Genomic DNA, 21,729 nt, shown 5'->3' with positions numbered 1-21,729 from the left:
TGCAGCATGCAAATATTGACTGCACCAACAGTGTCCTGTTCTCCGGGGTCTGCAGGCGCAGCTTTGAGTCCACAGTCTCTTGAGCTGGAGCCAACAGCCGTCGGAGCGGTAGATCAAAGCCTGGATACACACATAGCCGGCAGTTTGCTATTGAACAACTGATAAGAGCACAAAAGAAGCCCCTGGGCACTTTCACCACAATTTGAACAGCAGCTACTTAATTGGGTTGATAATAGATTTCAACATGTCATATGATGTATGATGTCATGGCTCTAGAAGGTGCAACTTCTCTTGGCCCAACTTGGAAAACTGGACTTTTGTTTTTAAGGAGCAAATTTGAATACCATTTCATTATTTGTGCTTCTTTTCATCAGAAGAATTTGGTTAGGCATAGTTTTAATGCTATCTTTAAGTTTATTTTAATAAAAAAAGAATATAATTTTATCTGCATAATTTACGTAAGGTGCTGATCAGCCAGTAAAGGTTCTCACCCAATGCAAATAATCAAGGCCTGAATTCATTAAGGATTATGCAGATGCTGTTGTTTGCAGGGCTTCTGAGGAGAGAGAGAGAGAGAGAGAGAGAGAGAGAGAGAGAGAGAGAGGACACAGCCTTATTCATTCCAAAACCATAAACAGTGACGTGAAATACAGACCATTCTCATCCTCTTGACATTTTTGCCTAAAAAGTATAACATCCAACTATCTAGCATTTTGAACTAAATCAAATTTTAGAAAAATTGAGTGTGCTCGTGTTTTTAATGTAAAGATCATATAAGTGAAAAGTAAAAATGATAATTCAAAATAAATTTCTTTGGCTAAGAAACTCACAAAGATTCTAAGAGAGACTCTATGTCCTGCCGGTCTGGTCTTTAGCACCTTTTAGCATCCCCTGAAAGGTTAAGAAATGGCTTCCTCAGGCCCAAAGAAGTAGCAAACCCTAGCCAAAAGTTTGTAACCTCGAATAGACAACACACGAGGGAGAACCGCGCCCCCTCCCCCACAGAAATTTTTTTTCGGCCAATGCTGTTAAGAAGTTGGAAATAAATACTCTTGTCAGTAGGCCTTCAGCAAGCAGGTACCTGCCTTAGAGCAACCACAAGGTAAATCTCAGGAATCCCACTTCCCTTTTCCAGATTTTATAACTAAATCACAGCGCCACCTACTGCTTAGTGCTAACATTACAGTGCCCGGTGACTCAAAAGTGACTTTGTTTTAAACAGGGGCATCTATCTTCAGTGCTGTTGTGAAGGCACCGGGATGCGAGGCACATGTGGCCATGGGCCAACTCGTTCTTCGTTTAAAAACTCATATTTGTTTGCAATGAGCTGCGGTGGAGTGGAAGGTGACGTGTGGAAAGATGTGGAGGGTTGCGCTCTTGAGCTAGCATTGTTTGACCTCGCTTTTCTGGTTAGGCTGCACCATCCTGCGGGAAATGAGCCTTAGGATGTCACATGGGCTCCCGAATGAAGACACAGACACCTTTCAAAACTGCTGAGGTTTCTTCAGTTGACAGCGGGAGTAACTTATTTTTTAGGCTGATATTATCTCATACAAATAAAATTTTCTAGGTAGAAACTAAAATATAAATATAAATAAAATATAATCGCTTATAGTTTGTTTGGTAAAGCCTGTATCTGATAAAAATGGAAAAAAATCTACCTATGAATTGATCATGTGGATTATTTTTTAAACATGCCCCACAGTATAGAGCACTGAGGAAAACCTAACAGCGTCTAATACAGTATTCTTATCATGTAATTAAAACCTCAATCTGACCAAGGGAAGCAGCAAGACACACTGGATTGCAGCTCTCAAAAATGTCAGCATTGCGTAAGACGAAGGAAAACTGAGGGCTTGTTAGATGTGAGGGGATAACGAAGAAGAATGAGTAAAGGCAGAGTGAGACCCAGGGTCAGTTTTTGGAAGAAGAGAGACGCCCACCTAGGACACATTAGAAGAAGAGGATGATCTTTAATGTAGGCTCCCAACTCGGGGTTGACTCACTTGAATTTGATTCTCTCTGTGAGAAAACGTCACTGTAATTGGTAAATAATTGTGCAGCATCATATAGCAACGGGGAGGCACGCAGACCAAGACTAAAGCTAATCTCACATGTTACAGGGAAGTAGAAAGAGGAGGGTGGTAAGACATACAGACAAGAGATTAATAACTGGAGAGCCCTAGTCAAAGCCAAGCAGGAGTCATTTGTATTATTCTTATCACTTGGTTTTAAATTTGAAATTATTTCAAAATTCTAAAAAAAATGTTAGGAACTCTTTCCTCAACATGAAGGCATTTTTTTTTTTTTTTTTTTTTTTTTTTTTTTTTTTTTTTTTAGGATACTGAGGACACTAGCTTGCATGCTTTCCTCTACAGAGAATCTTTCACCTTTAAGGTCCCAGGAATGCAGCCAGAGGTTGCAGCATCAACAAAAGAACTTGTCCTGGCCGCCATGTGCAGCATCCTTCCCAGCAAGCCACCCAGACTCACAGCGAGGACGCCAGAGCCAGTTCCCTAGCTCAGGTGTGGTTGTCCCACACCATCTCCCAAAGCCTCTTGGTCAGGTAATTCATACTCAAACACTCTGTCAGAAGCTTTTTGGGGATGAGATAACAATGATGAAACGCCCAGTCGTCTCCCTTGGGGAGCTCAGAGGTGGTGAGGAGGTCATCCTGTATACACAGCCCCAACTGCGGCCTTTGATCTGATTTTAAGCCTGAAACTACATGTAAAGAGGTCAGCTCTTGGGTTAACAAAACAGTTGCAGGTATTTTGTATAGATAGCACATTTTGTTCATTTGTGTCTTTTGTTGTGTGATAAAAGATTGTAGAATCAAAAGTACAAACGCCGGGGCTCTTAGAATCCAACACTAATGCCCTCTCCAGACTACAGGTTTCCTTCACTGTACAATCAAAGTCATTAGAAGAGAAGGTGAATGATCCTGCTCCCTCTGGTAAAGTGCCAGGAGCCACAGAGAAAGAGGAGAGGAGAAAAAATAGATAAAGAAAAATGTCAAAAGCAAGAGTCTCTTGGGTGACCGATGCAATTTTATTGTGTCTTTATTTCTTTTAACATACCAATTAAAAAGAAAATCCTAAGTAATAAAATGCTTTCGTTCACGTCTAAACTAAGCATAGATTCCTCTTGTTGGTGCCCTGACATATGTGTTCCAGTTACCTACCGCAGACTCTAGGAAAGGGTTCATTCAATATGTGCATGTTAATCCACACATATGAGAGTCACAATTAACCATTAAAGGGAAATGATTGTTCTTCCTAATGTTCAGATGTCTTATTAATCACATGAAAGGTTTGTTGACTAACCAGTGTCTCACCTGTAATTGCTTCAACAGGATTCACACTCCATATTCCCCTAGCACCAAAACTTGTTATGATAATCTTTCTTCCATGTGTTTTCCTCTGTTGACAGTTCAATCAACACATGAACCAGAGACTGTAAAAACACTGAAGCAGTCAGGGCCAGGATGTGATCCTATGTGCAATGTTACAGACATGGTGTTTGTGCCCCTGAGGGTCCTCACATGCCAGATGTGATCACAATCCTCAAGACCATAATCACAGATATGACTGAACTAGACACAGGTTCAGAGGCATCAAGATACAGTTTCCGGAGTACCTACCGGAAGTCAACTTACAGTAGAAAGGCAAGATAACCTGGCATTAAGCAAGACGGCCCCGTGGTGAGCCCTACCTTTACCCTTTACTATTTTCTCAGTATCTTGGTTTCCTCATCTGGAAAACAGGGTAAGATTCGTCATCCAGATTCTGAGTCTGGGGCACAGAGCAGGTGAGTGTCAGCTATTCCCATGAAAAGCATTACCAATTGAAATTTCCCCACAGAAGACTCATAGGATCCTTTTTTCCATGCAGGAGTATGCAGGTTTCCTGTGTCAACTGCATGGATTTGTTATTACTCTAGGGATCCAGTCTAGATTGAATTATTAGAATTTTATGAAATAGGCTCTTGAACTGTGTGCCAATATTTTACTCAGGACTTTGAGACCCAAGACAACGTGTTTTTCTCTTATACCTGCTACTTATCTTGCTGTTTTTTTTGTTTTGCTTTAAAAATAAACCCTTTATCATGGTAAGGATGTTTCACATGAGATTTGCACCCTTAACATGTTGTTTGTGTGAAGTAGAATACTGCTGACCGTGCACAGTGTTGTGTCACGGACCTATAGAGCTTACATGACTGAAATTTTATTTTTATTGATCAGCAACTCCTCCCACTCATTCCTAGTTCCTGGCAGCTGCCATTTGCACTGTTCCTGGGAGAGTGATGGCTTTAGATACTATGCTATAAATGGCTCATGTTATATTTGTCTTTCTGTGACTGACTTATTTTACTTAGCTTATTGTCCGCCAGATTCATCCATATTCCCATATATTGTAGAAATTGCTTTTCTTTTGCAAAGATTTTTGTTTTTTTTCAGGTAAAAATACATAAAGATTATTTATTTATTTTATGTATATAAGTACACTTTTGCTGTCTTCAGACACACCAGAAGAGGGCATCAGATCCCATTACAGATGGTTGTGAGTCACCATGTGGTTGCTGGGAATTGAACTCAGAACCTCTGGAAGAGCAGCCAATGCTTTTAACCTCTGAGCCATCTCCAGCCCAAAAGTGCTTTTCTTACATGGTGAACATCCATTCATCTGCCAATAAGGAAATAAACCTGTTCCTACTGCTTCACTGTCATGCATCGTGCTACAGTGAACACGAGAGTATTAATGCTTCTTTAAGATCAGATTCAAAATTGAAGATGCATATTTAGAAATGAAGTTGAAAGGTCGTGTACTAGTTCTGCTCTCTTGGCTTTCTGATGCCCCTCCTACTCTTCTCCATAGCAGCTACATTTTCACGTTGTACAAGAATGCCAGTGTCTGTTGGTTCCAATCACTCAGAATTAAGTCTTCTGGGATTTTGATAGCAGCCATCCTAGTAGGTGGTATTGATATTTGATTTGTGACATGGACTGTCTTTTATACACCCATCAGTCATTTGAGAAAAGCTAATCCAGACAACCTGAAGGGAAAACAGTGTTATCGACCAGTAATATCTTCCTTATAGAAATGTTTCTTCAGAGCCATAGCTCATATTTAAATCAGATTTTGTTGTTGCTGGTTTGATACCGGGTTAAACAGGTTGTATTTGCTATTGAGTTAAAAGTAGTCTCTTATGTTTTGACAGGTAGCCCCTTATCTGATATAAAGTTTTGTTAGCCTTGTTTTTCCTTTATGAGATTGTTTTCATATTTGGTGTTTTCTTTGGCTTCATATAAATTTTAACATCTTTTTTTTATATTAGAGAAAATGTCATTGGAAAATTGACAGAGATTGTTTTCAATCTGTAGATCATGTTGGGAAGCATAGACTTTTTTGTTTGTTTGTTTGTTTGTTTGTTTGTTTAAAAAAACAGCGTTGTTTTAAAATCCATGAACATAAAATAGCTTTCATCTGTTCATATTTTCTTCCATTGACAGTTTTCCACTTTCTGTGAATAAGTCTTTGACATTAAGTGTATTTCTAATATCTTATTCCCACTTTTCTTTTCAAATGTTTTGTTGCAAATGTTTAGAAACACAATAATATTTTTAATTGTGATTTTGAATCATTATTGAATTCATGTGTTAATTCCAATTCCTTTTTGACTTCTGCCCTGGAAATCTTTGATTTCATTTTCTTGCCTAGTCCCTCTGAGCAGGACTTTCAGGACTGTGGCGGCCATCTTACCTTATCTTTCAGAAAGGAGGTCCTTTCTCACCATCTGAATCACTCTGAGATTTTCATATATTCTCTATTACATGGAGGCAATTTTCCTTTGCTAGTTTGCCGCACATTTAAAACACGAACTTGTATGGAGCTTCACCAAATGACTCTGTTTTTGCCCGTCTTCACATTAATATGGCACACCCTACTGATGAGGTCAAATGGCAAAGCATCTCTCATCTCAGGGACGGACTCCACTTACTCAGTTTGTGTGATGGCGAGTTTTATTTTCCAGTGTTTGGCCTGAGAATTTTTGGATTTGTATTCACTATTTTCCTCATTTATAACCTAAATTTAATGTCTCACAAACCACGATGCCCAATGATAAGAAAGCCAGACCTAAATAAATTGCTGTTGCCAAGGATTACATGCATAGTATACCCAAGCCTAATAATGACATTCTGGCTAGCAAGTATTTACATAGTAAACTCATTAAAAGAAAAACAGCTCAAGATATTTCCTAGGTTTATGACACTGCATCAATAGTGAATGTCTACTGACAAAAATCAGCATTTTTCCTCTAGTAAATTATTTCCACACAAGGAGTGGAAATCCTAGACTGTCGGGCCAGGATCCTCCAGAACACCTTTTATGTACCTTACAAAGGAGCTTTCATTCCTGTGATAAATATTTGAGTATTTCTGCAATTCTGGCAGTTAGCCGGCGTCTGTCTATCAAGGCTCATCTGCAGCCACACTTGTGACTCCAGCTCCAGTCCTATGCAAGATGCTTGTGAAGGTTTTGTGCTTGTGTTGGGCAGAGCAGGGATAAAAATATGGAATTTTAAAAAGAAATAATTTGCAGAACTGATGCAAACAGAGGTCAAAACCAACTGAAATGATACATGCTCACATCTTTCTCCTTAATCATAAAAGAAAGAGAACAAAGACTCGGGTAGTTGTGCCTACACTGTCAGAAACTGGCAGGATCCGGCTGACAGGACTCTCTGTGGGGATGGAAAAGGGACACGCCATTGTATCTGTTCTTTCAACATGTGACTATATTCTCCTCCTGGCTTCCAGGAACCCAAGAGGCCCTTGAAAAATTATTTACCACAAAAACCAGTCTAGTCCCAAATTCTGACTCTGAGAGCAACATCAAAGCACATTGAGTGTGACATCGGATGCTGGCCTCTGAGCTGAGGACTGGGCCCTGTGTGATTGATCTCTGTTCTTATTAACTTGCCCGTTCGGCACGTTTAACTTGCTTGTAGAAAATAGTTTGTCCAGTCCAAAAGAAATAAACAATGTCAGGCTCTCGCTGTTTGCTTGTGATTTTCCTTAGACAAACTCATTTGTCTGAGTTTAGAGTGAATTGCGTCTGTTCCCTCGAAATCGTGAAATTGTGGTAGTTTCATTGATTCCTCACAAACATTAAGTACTTTTCCTATTTACTTCTCTTTTCACATGTATTTTTAGCTGTCACTGCAAATCACCACTGTTGCCCCAAAGACTGATGGTGCCTTGCAATAAATAGTAGAGACCAGAGAAAGGAAACTTAAAGTCCCATGGACTTCAGAAACCAAATTGGAGAGGCTTACTTTCCTCTCCCCTCAATTTACAAATGCCTCTGATAAGTTCAGTCTGGAAATAATAATGAAACCCCAGAAGGGCTTGCTGCACTCACTCTCGTTGGAAATAAGAGAAGCCAATCTCAGCGATTTGTTGCCAAGTGAATCTGTCAGCCAGCATCTGTAGTCCACACCACCACCCTTGCATTCTGCATTAAGCCCACCATTTCTTACCTTCTAAACTCCTAGATCAATCTTTATCTGAAATCAATTTCATGCTTTTCTGTGTAAAATTTGGCAGCCAGAGTTTATCCTCCTCACCGCATGGTGTGACACAGAACCATCTCTGCACATATGGCAGCTTCAGCTGGGTTTGTGTCCCCTCTTTTATCCTGCTCCCCCCTCCGCACGCCCCCCTGGGATAGATTTCTCCTCCACAGTATCTCTGTTTGCTCATTTCATGAGTGGTGCTGAAGCGGTCAGTGGGATTTTCATTTGTACACAGCATCATCTGATGCTGCAATAAACATATGGAAGGAAAAAAGGCACCACATTTTTAATTTAATTATTTTTTAAACATTTGTAATTGTGTTTTTGTCTTCATATAAGTAAACACAAGACTTCCTAAAAGTTACATTAAATATTATGAAAGAAGTTGATAGCCTAATTAAATGGGAAGATAATGAAACATTGGGAAAGGTGCCCACTGCACAGCCTGAGGGTCTGCATTTGGAGCCTTCACACCCGATTGGTGGTCCATATCTGTAACTCTAGCACTGTGGAGAGTCAAGACAGGTAGATGCCTGGACTCACTGTAGCCAGTCAGCCAAATGGTTAGCAGCAAGCTCAGTGAGCAAGCCTACCTCAAAAAACGTAAGGTAAGGTGGAGAGCAGCAGAGAGACCCTGGACATCAACCTCTGGCCTTCACAGGCAAGGACACACATGTACACATGCACCCACGTGCACCTGAACACACACACACACACACACACAAACCACACACACAAACCACACAAACCACACACACATACACACACACATACACACACAAACCCCTCACACAAACTACACACACACACACACACACAAACCACACACACATACACACACACACATACACACACATACACACACAAACCCCTCACACAAACTACACACACACACACATACACACATACACACACATACACACACACACAAAGCACACACACAAACTACACACACGCACACAAACCCCTCACACAAACTACACACACACACACAAACCCCTCACACAAACTACACACACACACACACAAACCACACACACATACACACACATACACACACATACACACACAAACCCCTCACACAAACTACACACACACACACAAACCTCACACACAAACTACACACACACACACAAACCACACACACACACACACACCCCTCACACATACAATCTACATACACATAAAACAAATGTTATATGTTTGAAAATAAAAGAAAGAATTGAGACCCTCCACCAACAAACTGGTGTTGTCTATCCTGTGTCTTTTCCTCTGCTCCTCTTTCCTCTCCTCTCCTCTCCTCTCCTCTCCTCTCCTCTCCTCTCCTCTCCTCTCCTCTCCTCTCCTCTCCACTTCTCTCTTCTTCCTTCTTTTTCCCTGTCCTCTTCTCCCATCTCCTTTTCTTCTTCTCTCTTGTACTCCCCATAGCTTCTATATTCTCCTCTTCCTTCCTTCCTTGCTAATAATCGTTCTATCAGATGTCAGGATCAGTCAATGGCCACTCATTCCTAAATAAGGGTTTAGCATGGCTTCTGAGCTGAGAGTTTGGAGGGCAGCTGTTTAGGTAAACATCTCAAAAAAACTGGTCTTAGATCTGTAGCAGCAGTGGCGGCAGCAGCTGAGAACCTGTTAAGGGAAAGAACTCAGTCCCTCAAAAAAAAAAAAAAAACTGTTGAATTCAAAGCTCTGGTTCACAATGAACACTAAAGTTTGATGTCAAGGGCAAGCCTCAGCTTGGTCAGGGGTCCTGAGTAAGGAGTGTATGGGAGTGAATAAAACCAGAAACAAACATTATTTGAAGTCAAATCATGGGTACAAGCTGACAGCCCTGTCATCTGCTTGAGATGGCTCCATCGACAGCTCTCTGTAGATGGCTCTTGGTTCTGTAGTCTATTCAAGAAGCTTTCTGCTCTAGATAGCTCTCTCTGCTTGAGACAGCTCTTGTTTGCTAGAAAAAAAAATCTAAAAACTCTCTGGATATCTCATGGGTTTTCAGCTCCTATAAAAAATTCTTGGATTTTCTAGGGAAAATGCTAACAAGAGCTATGTTCCAGAGATCTCCAGACAGCTCAGCTCTTGCTAGGAAAATTTTTTAAAAAGAATTGCTATTGCTTCTGCTAATGCATCTCATGCAGACCAAAGGCAGTCTTTTATTGACATAACAATTTAGTCATTTACTCCAGGTTCGATCTTGACCATCCCATGAATCAGTATCGTATGTGCTTAGCCCCTTGATTCTTAGAAGACAGCAAGTATACTTAAAAAAAAAAAAAGGCAGGGCAAATGAATTCAGAGATTGTCCTGGCCCTACAAGCACAAACAACAAACTGAGCTGGGTGGGATCCCATCCTGAGTTTACCATTCTGATCATGCCTGGATCCTTAGCTCTATCCCAAGCTGACCTTGAACTCAGGAATCTGCCTGCCTTTGTATTTGCCTGCCTTTGCATTTTCCGACAAGCTGGCTCACAACACAGCTGCCTTTGTTCTTTTAGGTCCATGAAGCTCCTCATAAAATTCACATTGCATCTTCATATTTTGCATGGTTGAGAATTTTTATTTTTCAACTCATGTTTTCAGAGTTCTTTCCCACAGTCCTAAGGGCTGTTCTACCATTCTACCATTTTGCTGAGACATTAGACACACCCTCACCTCCTAGACTATTTCTGATTATCATGGAGTCATTAACCTTGGGAGAGAGGACATTGCCCTGAAGGAGGAATATAAAGTAAAATATTTAAACAAGCTCTGCACCTAGCAACTGTTAACACCGGTGGAGGCCCATGTCCTGCTGGCTCTGTTCTAGGGACAGGACACCATGTCACACTGTCCCTCACACTTGGCCAAGCAGGACTTGGCAATTTGACAATGACTAGACTAGAATAGGTAGGGAAGTACTACTACGAGTCACACAGGGTATGGTATTGGGGTTAGGGACTGGCTTAGACCCTACAATTAGAGAAATGACTGTAAGAAAACTATTTTATAAAAAGCAAGAATAGTAGTACTGGAGAATGGCTTGAGTGCTTGTCTAAGGATCAAAGTGTGGTTCCCAGAACCCCTGTTAGACAGCTCATAATCATCTATAATTCCAACACCAGAGAATCCAATACCTTTGACCTCTGCAGGCACCTACACTTGAATGCACATACCCAGGCACATGTGTCTTCACACAAACACAAGTGCGCACACACACATACACACACACACACACACACACACACACACACACACAAATAAGACGAATAAACTTTTTGTTTAAAAAGAAAAGAATTAAATGCATGTGCATGGCTATGTGTACTTCTACTCAGCACATTCTTCCTGTGCTCCCTTCCTCCATCATTGACATTTAACATTAGTAACCATAGAGAGAGAGAGAGAGAGAGAGAGAGAGAGAGAGAGAGAGAGAGAGAGACAGAGACAGAGACAGAGACAGAGAGACAGAGACATACATACAAACAAAAAAATAAACATAAGACCCCAAACCAACCAAGCAAACAAAAAACATGGAGTGGTATTCAAGATAAAATGGTAATCTAAACAAGTTAATACTGGGATTTGTGAGGAAAGGAAGTATCTGCCATTGACACCTGAATGTCTGGCAATTTGGCAGTAAAAGAACCACAGGCTGAAGTCACAGTGAGTAGCTGCTGGTCTTTTTAAGCAAACAGAGGCCTTGGTTTCCTCTCCAAGGTGATTATTGGTGGCAGCTTCTCTGAGGTCATATTCAGCCCTCAAATATTTTATTATCCTATGTGACTCTGAGATTGATCTGAAAGCTAGGTTTTGTGATTTTTAAATAGGGCATGCTATCTCCCAAGGAGCCATCAAGATGTGACTTGCAACCAATTCCTTTAGTGTGGGTAGGGGAGGTATCCTAGTGTTACAGTCGTTGCTGCAAAGCATTAAGGCCTGACTTTGGATCCTTAGCACATACAGGAAACATAGGCATTGTGGCATATATCTGTAATCCCAGCAGTTGGGAACAGAGGCATAGAGGCTTCAGGGTCCACTAGCTAGCCAGTTAAGCCAAAACAGTGAGAAACACTGTTTTGAAACTGTCTCACAAAATAAGTTGGAGAGCAACAGAGAAAGACACTCAGTATAGACCTTCAGCTTCCAGGCATGTGCACAGTACACACATACACAGAAAAGGAGAGGGGGTGCACATGTGTATGCAGAGTTCCTTTGGTATGAAGCCATGGTATTAGAAAGGATTCTAAAAGAAACTAGGGCCAGATGTTATCAGGAAAGACTTGTGGGCATAGTCTGAGTTATTAGAAAAATATGTGTCAAGGACATTTCGGACATAATTCCTTATTCTTCATCCATGCATTATAGCTGGGACTTCAGTTCATCAGTGAAAAATTCTGGCTAGAGATTCCCTGAGATTCTCAAGTCGAAAGTCAATAACCAAAGGCAAGGAGAACAAGCAAGACAGAAACAAGGAATTAAGTGAGAAAAAAAAAACAAAATAAAACAAAAACATGAAGACTTCCAATACCATCTAACAAATTCGTATGTTCTCTGAGACTATCAGTGGGGGCAGAGAGGAGAGGAGGAGAAAAAGATAGCCATAGTCAAGGTCAAAAGTGTTTCTAGAACAGTGCTTGGCAAAAGAGTCTCCTTCCTCTTCCTCCCTCCCAATTCCATCAAATCGTACCCAAAGCCACAGGGCAGAGGAGGCCCCAACACCAGTCCTCGCATTTGTGGAAATCCTTTCTAAGGGACCCAGCCTGCACCCACTTACTTACTGTCTACTACTCAGTTGACTCAAAACATCAACCTGATTTCATTCCCAATTTGGTTTTAAACACCTTCCAATTCCTCCCTCTCTGGAGTCATATCAAGCAGTAATGTGTATATAAACTGGCTTCTCCCAGCACCAGCCTGGCATCCCTATGTGTATGGGGTATGGGGTCAGGGGACATCTGCCACATTTTTCTCATTGTCCATTCCAAGAAGAAATAAATTTTATTAATGTTTTTAGTTGGGGGTCAAAGTTTGAGAAGACTTTTTCAAAGGCTGAATTTTCTCAGAGTTTACTGGGATTAGTGATTCTGACAAGCTGTTATGCATTTATTTTAATCTCTTGCCAAAGAGAATAATTTCTCCACAGATAAAAGCGTGCATGCAAAGCAGCTATTGTGTATGCACAGTAGCATATTTTTAAACCCTGTCCTATTAAGGAAGAGAGGATAACAACCAAATGTGCCCTAACAACCGAGTTCATGCTTTACATTACTGGGTGTTAGGCCATTAAATCAGTGCATGCTGGGTGGGAACTTTGCTCCTAATGTGTGCACAATTTTATAAGTTCTTCGACTACAGAGCAAATTCACAGGTACTGTGTGGCTTCTTAAGTCTATAATTCTTTAATAGCTTTTGCTTTTAACGTTTCTCTCCCTGCTTGCTCGGTAAATGGTTCAGTTTGGATTGAAAGTCAAAGATAATTGAGCAGGAAGTGCTGAGTTGGTGTTCCTTTCTAAAAGGGTTAATGGCCAATAGTCAATGAATTGAAATTAAGGTGAGAGGGTATTAAAAGGGGGCTGGGTATACCTTAATTTTTTTCTTTTGAGATTAATTGATTGTATATATGATGATCTATACACCAAAGTCAGTTTTAATATGTGGTGTTGAAAACCAGACTCTGACAAGGGAGGCACAATCTCTCTGAACTCTTTATATTAAAGGGGTCAAGGTGAGCTGGAGAGATTCAATATTGAGCAAGAGGATGATTGAAGAACAGGGGAGAAAGGGAGACCTTGGAAGGCTTTATAATGAAGATGGAAATCCAGCATCTTATTCCTACTTGGGAGAGGAGAGACCATGGTCTAATGGAGTGTTTTCTGAGCTTTGGTTGGAAAGCTTGGTTAAATAAAGAAAAGAAAGATATTATGTGATGCAAGAAAATGGAAGAAGAGTCAAGGTAGCAAGATTATAGAAGTGGTATAAGGAGAAAAGCTAAAGGGTTTCTTAACAGAGGAATGGCTAAAGTTTTCAAATGGGAGAGTCAGATCCAGCTTCCTTTTTAAAAAAATTATTTATTTATTTACATCCCAAATGCTACTCCTCCTCCAAGTCTCCCCTCACAGACTCCTTCCCTCTGAGAGACGGGTGCTCTCCTGGGTATCCTCTACCCTGCTGCAGGATTAGACACATCCTCTCCCACTGAGGCAAGACAAGGCAGCCCTCTGCTACATATGCAGGCCTTCATCTTGTCCATGAATGCTCTTTGATTGGTGTTTCAGTCTCTGAGATCTCCCAGAGGTCCAGGTTAGTTGACTCTGCTGGTCTTCCTGTGGTGTTCCCATCCCCTTCAGGGCCCTCAATCCTTCCCCCGACTCTTCCATAAGCGTCCCTGACTTCTGTCCAATGTTTACCTGTAGGTATCTGCATCTGTCTTAGTAAGCTGCTGGGTAGAACCTCTCAGAGGACAGTTATGCTAGGTTCCTGTCTGCAAGCATACTGGGGTATTATTACTAGTGTCAGGAACTGGTGCTTACCCATGGGATGGGTCTCAAGTTGTACTGGTTATTGTTTGACCATTTCTTCAGTCTCTGATCCATCTTTGTACCCGCATTTCTTTTAGACAGGACAATTTTTGGATCAAATATTTTGTGGGTGGTTGATGTCCTTGTCCCTCTACTGGGAGCCCTGCTTGGCTACAGGAGGTGGCCTGTTCAGTTTCTACATCCCCACTGTTAGGCATCTTGGCTAAGGTTACCTGCATTGGCTCCTGGGAGTCTCCCCTATCCCCAGTCTCAGGGACTGACTACTGTCTATAGATCACCCCCGCCACTACCACTACCACACATAGCTGCAGATTTCCTGAGCTTTCAGTCTCAGGGCCCTGTGGGCCTCTCTCCTGTCTTTTCCCTCACTGGATCCTGCCCTCCTATTCTCCTCCTCCTTCCCTCTCCTACTCAGGTCCCTCCCTCTCTCTGCCTCCCATAACTATTTTGTGCCTGGTTCTAAGTGGGATTCAAGCATCCTTACTTGAACCTTCCTTCCTGTTTAACACCAATCAGAATGGCTAAGATAGAAAACTCAAGTGACACCACAAGCTGGTGAGAATCTGGAGAAATTGAAACACCCTTCCATTGCTGGCAGGAATGTAAACTTGCACAACCACTCTGGAAACCAATCTGGTGTTTTCTCAGAAAATTGGAAATAGTTCTATCTGTAGACCCAGCAATATCATCACTCTTTGGCATAAACCTGAAATGCTCTACCATATCACAAGGACACAGGCTCCACTATGTCCAGAGCAGCCTTATTCGAAATAGCCAGAAACTGCAAACATCCCAGATGTACATCAACCAAAGAATGGATACAGAAAATGGAGTTCATTTCATGATGGAATACTATTCAGCTACTAAAAGTAAGGGCATCATGAATTTTGTAGGCAAATGGATAGAAGTAGAAAATATCATCTTGAGTGAGGTAACCCAGTCCTCAAGGACATGCATGGTGTGCACTCACTAATAAGTGGTTATTAGCCATGAAGTACAGGATAGCCATGATACGCCCCACAGACCCAAGGAGGATCCATTTTTAAGCTGTCTATTCTATACAACCTGCCAAGCAGAATTGTCAGATTCATTGTAAATGATCCCTTAGTCACCTGCAATTACAGCAAGAGTAAAGACCGACTCCCTATCCAAACCAAACACCTAATAAGGCCTCTCTTCTCAGAGATCTGGAGATAACTTTTCATACTGGAATTTGTAGGTCTAGTCATCCATAAATGTCCAAAGTTGACAAGGCTCTAAGAGCACCAGGTTGAGGATTCAATATAGGCAGCTGTGATGACACTCAGCTCTCAATAGGACAGTTTGTCCAGAATGCCAGACAAGAAAGACTAACACATGTTCAGTATGGGAAGAGGAAGAAATCATTCAAGGAAGTTTGTGCTTGGTGTTTAATTAAGATGCTCTTCTGTAAAGCCTTGAGAACTGAAATATGGTTTTCACTTTGCTCTCCTTAAATAGTCCTCTTTACACAGTCTGTTTAAAGAAAAAATATGTAAACTAGATAATTCAAGAGAAGAATTCTCCTTGTCAACACCTTTCAACCACACACCAGAGTTCTACTCACGTGTTCTGTTGACTCTACAAATTCATTGCTACACTCAACTTCAGATGTATTTGTGTTCTGAGGATGACTGAATTTACCAAGCAGGACTTGGGATCTGTAACATGTGAGAGGAAATTATGAACTCCAGGGCTGTCCTTATCTTTATTCACATCTTTCGTGCTATCTTTTATACCTATCCTTATTAAACATTCTATTTAATTTCTCTGCTGGGGAAATACATAGTGCTGGTTGATCTCTTTACTGCCTAACATACTGCTGTGAGACCCCCTTATAAATAACTCAGTGTTTCTGATGAAAGGAACAAGATAAATTAAATATTTCATTATTGTGTTCATTGTTCATGTGCTTCCTTTGGCCCCAGTCTGTGCGCAGCATTTTATTATTGTCACATGAGGTTAATAACAACTGTGTCCCTTTTTCCTTTGCTCTCAGCAGCCCATGCAGAAACAATCAAATGCCTATGATTTTCTAATATCTTTACTATCAATCACTATTAGGCTATTTTAGGCCCATTTTCATTCACAAGATCATATATGAATAATATTAATGGTAACACAGAACTCAGAAACACATCACTGTGCTAATGAAAATAGAAGAATCCTTTTCTCGCTCTGCAACTCCGGACTAATGGAAAATAATGTGCTTATTGTAGATACCTAAAAATGTGGCTTTTAGCAAACTTTCTCAAGGCAAATTCCTTTTTTTAAGAAAAATCTCATGTCTCTTCTTCTACACTAGGCAATGTGCTCATGGTTTAGTTTCATTTTAAAGATTATGACTTTAAAAACCACAATAAATGTTTTATTAAGCATGAAAAGATTCTAAACAAGACCTAGGGAGATGACTCACTTGGTAAAGTGAGGTCCTCACAAGCATGAGGACCTGAGCTTATTTTCTATAGTCATGTAAAACCAGCTACTGTGACAGTGATGTGAACCCATAATCCTACTGCTATGGAAACAAAGACTGGCATGGTTGCCAGAAAGAACTGATATCAAATATTAAATGCTTGAAAACTATCAACAGACCAACATCTCAAAGTTAGGTAACGATGCTCAGTCATCAGTGGCCAGGGGAGCTTCTTAGCGCCCTCATGCTTGCGTCTCCACCCACACAGACGAGGGAAGTTGGAACTATGTTGGAGTTTGAGTTGCTGTTGCATTTTCAAAGGGAAAAACAGAAATGCATATTCATCCCAAATAGGACTTCTACAGACCAAAGAAATTATGTTGTCTAGATCCAAAATCCAGCCTGATAAACCAGTGAGATTGGGGTTTTACTTAAAGGAGTATAATGACACGTAAGATACCTTAAGTACTAAACATCTCTACTGTTGCATAAGTGACAGCTCATGAAAGCTGCGGTACTAGACCCCCTACCCCAGCAAACCTTATAGCTTCTATCCTTCCACACACAACTAGGTTAGGATTATAGACGTCTCATGAAGAAATGAGTGGTGATTAGAGCCTTGAGTGAGGATCTAATGACTCTCTGTCCCTTCTATTAGGGGATGAGAATAGACCCAGTATCATGGGGGTTCGGTCATGGTTTGCTGATGTCATACTCCTCTCCACTCCTTAATCTGACTCTCATGTTCTCACTTCCTCTTCTTCTGCGATGTTTCATGAGTCTTGAAAGGAAAAAATGTATCTGTGGTTATATATATATATACATATATATATACACATATACATATACATGCATCAATATGTATGTATTTATTTATATACAGTATATTAGTGTTCTATTGATGTGAAGAAACACCATAACCAGGGTAACGTGTAAAGGAAAGCATTTAATTGGGGGCTTGCTTACAGTTTTAGAGGGTTAGATCATAACCATCATAGCAGAAAGCAGATAGGCATGGTACTGGAACAGTAGCTGAGGGCTTTACACCCTCATCGATAACTAGCAGTCAGAGAGAGAGAGAGAGAGAGAGAGAGAGAGAGAGAGAGAGAGAGAGAGAGAGAGAGAGAGAGAGAGAGATTGAGCCTAGCACAGGCTTTTGAAACAAATCCCACCCCTAGTGACACACTTCTTTAAAAGGCTCACACCAACTTCAGTAAAGCCATTATTTCTGAATTCTTCCCAACAGTTGACTAACTGAGAACCAAGCATTTAAATATATGAGCCTACAGGGGCCATTCTCATTTAAACCACCACAAACAATATAGAGTATATTCCGAAGGGTTTGGTCAGTTATGAATTTCTGCTAAGAACTAGCACCCACCATAAAATTAAGTTTCCTCTTACTATAAACAACGGCATCAGACATCCAACATATAAGTACAAATATTTAGAAGATAATTTGAAAAGTGATCATAATCTCTTAAAAAAGATAACAGCAGGAGCTTCCCAGATAAGGCCATGGCTTCTCCAGATACAAGTTGTTTGGGCTTACAGTACCAAATATGACTTTCTTCCTGTGAAGCAGGTCTTAAATCCAAGTAGAAAGTCATTAACTGTACCTAGAAGCAGTGTTGTTACAATTTCTCCTGCAGGCACATATTGCCTGGCATATAGATGTTATTAACACACAGAGTCCATAGCATAGCTGGACCACAGAGCCAAATCTTCCCTCAGCGCCTTCTCGCACTATAGATGCTACCCAACAAAGAAGGAGCTTCCAGTTTAGTCACAGCTTGATTTCTCCTTGTCAATCAGAGCACACAGTGTGCCTCAGGGATGTGCCATTGCATTTTGGCATCCAACCAGCAGCAGTGGCAGTAACATATAGTGTGTGTGTGTGTGTGTGTGTGTGTGTGTGTGTGTGTGTGTGTGTGTGTGTGTATGTGTGTGTGTGTGTTCAACGGCTCAGTAGAGAGGTAACCCACCCCAGCATTGGGATTTTTCATTTAACAGCCTATGTCTTATAGGTGTGCCTCTCCCATTGACAGGTTGCCTTCTGCCCTTAACTGGTTTAATGGCTGTTTTTATATTTACAGGCTCAAGCTGTCATTGGATTTTCCGAATACCTTGCCAGATATCACCTGTCTTATCCAACTACAAAACTCCCAAGACTTTTACAGCTGTGCCTGGACCTTGCACCCTGTAAGGTTTGAGTTCCCATCTTCATTCATTTCATTGTGCTTTCTTGTGTTTTAGATGCTTTTCTAAATCGGTAAGACACTCGGAGGCTGGCATTTTCTAAAGAAACCTATTTTACAAAAGGTAGGCAGGATCCCCGACAGCCCATTCCAATCAAGTGCCGATTGGTCCTGAGACTGAGCAAAGAAGAGTATAATACAAGTTAGCATGGTCTAATAATACAGTACGGGAAGCCCCCATCAATCCTATCAATTGTTCTTCCTGTTTATATCTGAAGACCAGTGCTGTCCTTGGCCTTGATCGAAGAAGCTTACTTGTGCAACAAACTGGGGTTAACGCAGACACTCATGGCTGATCAAGATGCTGAGAGCAAGTGACCCTTGAGTGCACCATATTAGAAGGCACACATGTGTCACCTCCTCCTAGGATCAGGGCACATTGCAGAATGGAGTGGGGAGGACGCAAGATCAGAACAATGAGGAGGACTGTGAAATGTGCCATCTTATGGGCCCAGCATGGCACAGCATAGCTCTCCTAAACTCACACCAGCTATAGGTGCCTGCACAAGAGACTACACAAGCCTCAACCCCTAGACATTCAGTCACAGATCTGTAGAGCTCCTGGTGCTCTATCTGACCCAGGGGTGCTACTATCAGTCAGGAACTACTGAGGACAGGAAGTGAAGTAGGCACTGGTGAGCTTCTTGTGTTCCATGGGTTGTTTCATGCTCATGTCCATACACATAGGGCAGTGAATCACAAAGAAAAAAAAATGTGGAAAAATGGGAAAGGGTTTGAGTGGGAGGAAGCTGGGGAGAGGCTTTTCAGGACAAGAGAAAGATATGAGTGGGAAGGGATAGGTGTGATCAGAATGTTTTATGTACGTGTATGAAATTATCAGAGGACAAATTAATTTGAGAAAAAGAGCGATGTTAGGGTACAGCAGCATAGATGAGGGGTACTGCCCTGTTTATCCTTCTACAACACATATTCATTCTTTGTGAGCCATATCTCTGCTTCACTGACCACACCTGGCTATTGGAGGGGCCCCAGCAGTATGAACAGGTCCTCACAGGCCCTGTAGTTCACATTATTCTCCCTTTTTTAGTGATTCTGGGTTTCAAATCATGTACTCCAACCCCAATCATCTTCTAGTCCCTTCATGTCTGTTCTCTGTCCTTGTAACCTCTCCCCCAAAGAAAATAAAAATGAAAATTTAAAAACAAACAAAACAAAGCCTAAAAATTCTCTCTGCGGAAGTTGCAGTGTGTCACAGGGTGTCCCACAGTATACTCTTGTCTACATGTCTTTATTTGCAAATGTTCATTGCAATAAGTCATTGGTCTGGCTCAAGGTCTCTGGCTTCTGCTACGTCATCCATACTGGATCCTTACCCACACTCCTCTCAGATATTATGTTGTTGCTCTTTGCCATGGAGATCCTGCAGCTTTGTAGCTGCAGGACCAGACCTTTCACACGCTCTAGTGGTTCATAGATGAGGTATGTATTGGGGTGAGCTAACTCAAAGCCTTGAATCTGGGGTCTGGCTAGTAGCTGAAGTAGTCAGTCCACCAACTCTCCTGCTCCCTCACCACCAGGACAAGCTCTCCATCACTGCCCTGGCTATATCACATAATGCCACAGCCAGCAAGGGGCAAGGCCAGCTTTTCCCCTCATGGACCTAGACCAGAGCCAGCTCTGCTATGCTGCCCAATGGAGGTATAGGCCCACTCTCCCAAGTGCTGCAGCTGGTAAGGAGTGGGCCCAGCTCTCTATAGAGTTCCACAGCCAGTAAGAGGTGTTCATAGCCCTTGGACATCAACATGATCCCAGGTGGCAGCCCAGATCTGGCACACATTGTGTAGGTCCCAGCAGGAGAGACATTCACACAGTGTAATGGAGGCAGGAATGACTGTCTACTCTGAGGTAAGCCTAGCCCTTTTTATCTGTACCACTACATCTCCATATATGTTTACTGCTTCACATTGATCCAGGTGCTCTGGAGGCATCCATGAACCCAGAAACTCCCAGATACCTTCATCCACCATCCACCTGAGCCCAAATACACTGTCCATTGATACAAGGCCAGTAAATCCACAATTCAACATGTAGCTTCTGGCCACCCAGAGCGGTCCTCACCTCTAGGTACCACTGGCCACCTTGTGAGGGAAGTCCCTATGGAAGTTCCATCCTGTGACGTCACCTTCTTCTTCCGTCACAGCAGTGGGGATGGGAGAAGGGTGCAGTAGGACCACTGGAATATCCCAACCATTTACCCATTTAGTAAACCTCTCTCTATTATTGATACTTCATGCCAAATCACATGTGACTATGGGGGACGAACCCTGTATGTTTATTTCCCCCTTACACCTGTGCAAGTTACCTCTGGGCAGACAGTTCACATCAGTTGCATGTTCTATCATTGATATTAGGGAATGTGAAACTGTTATCCAGGTTTCCTTACAATCCCATTCTATACATGTCACCATCAGGGATTTCAATATAATCTCTAGTCCTTTTTTTAAAATTTTTATTATGAAAATCTCCCTGTATATATATTATACAACATGTATAATTCTACTTGAATGTCTATTTTCAGGGTTGATATTTTGTGTTAGGTAACTCATTGATGTGCTATTCTCTGAGAAAGAATATTTCTCTTGCTTTCCGCATTCCTTGGTTATCTATAGTTTCTTTGTCTTGGGATGAGGTTTCCTTGGTTTTCTGTCTTTCTGGTCAGAATGCTATTGGTATAGTCCACATTTGGGTCATGTTTAGAAATTCATGTTGTTGATGCTTTATAGGTGTAGGTTCTCTGACAGTTCACAGCAAACTCCCTGAACCTCCGGCTCTTACAACTACCACAAACTTTCACAATTAGGTGCAGAAACTGTTTTGTACATGTATCAGTCGGGACTAGGCTCTATAGCTTTTGATCAGTTGTAGTTTTCTGTAATAGTCTTCATCTATTTCAAAGAAAAGTTTCTTTGATGAGAGGTGAGAAC

The 21,729-nt window shown here is 41.4% G+C and overlaps 1 long non-coding RNA gene across 1 annotated transcript in view; it reads left to right on the top strand.

The window, feature by feature from the left end:
• The first annotated feature begins 2,340 nt into the window (after positions 1–2,340).
• Positions 2,341–21,729, top strand: part of LOC148005253 (uncharacterized) — a 78,844-nt gene continuing 59,455 nt past the window's right edge. The window contains exons 1-2 of the long non-coding RNA XR_015623042.1: positions 2,341–2,566; positions 18,623–18,728. This is a non-coding gene — a long non-coding RNA (uncharacterized LOC148005253). The remainder of the gene's footprint in view (positions 2,567–18,622; positions 18,729–21,729) is intronic.

The sequence above is a fragment of the Rattus norvegicus genome, chromosome 6, assembly GCF_021556685.1.
Source record: "Rattus norvegicus strain SHRSP/BbbUtx chromosome 6, alternate assembly SHRSP_T2T, whole genome shotgun sequence".
NCBI lineage: Eukaryota > Metazoa > Chordata > Mammalia > Rodentia > Muridae > Rattus > Rattus norvegicus.
The sequence above is the reverse complement of the archived record's forward strand: the minus strand, read 5'-3'. Positions and strand labels throughout refer to the sequence as shown.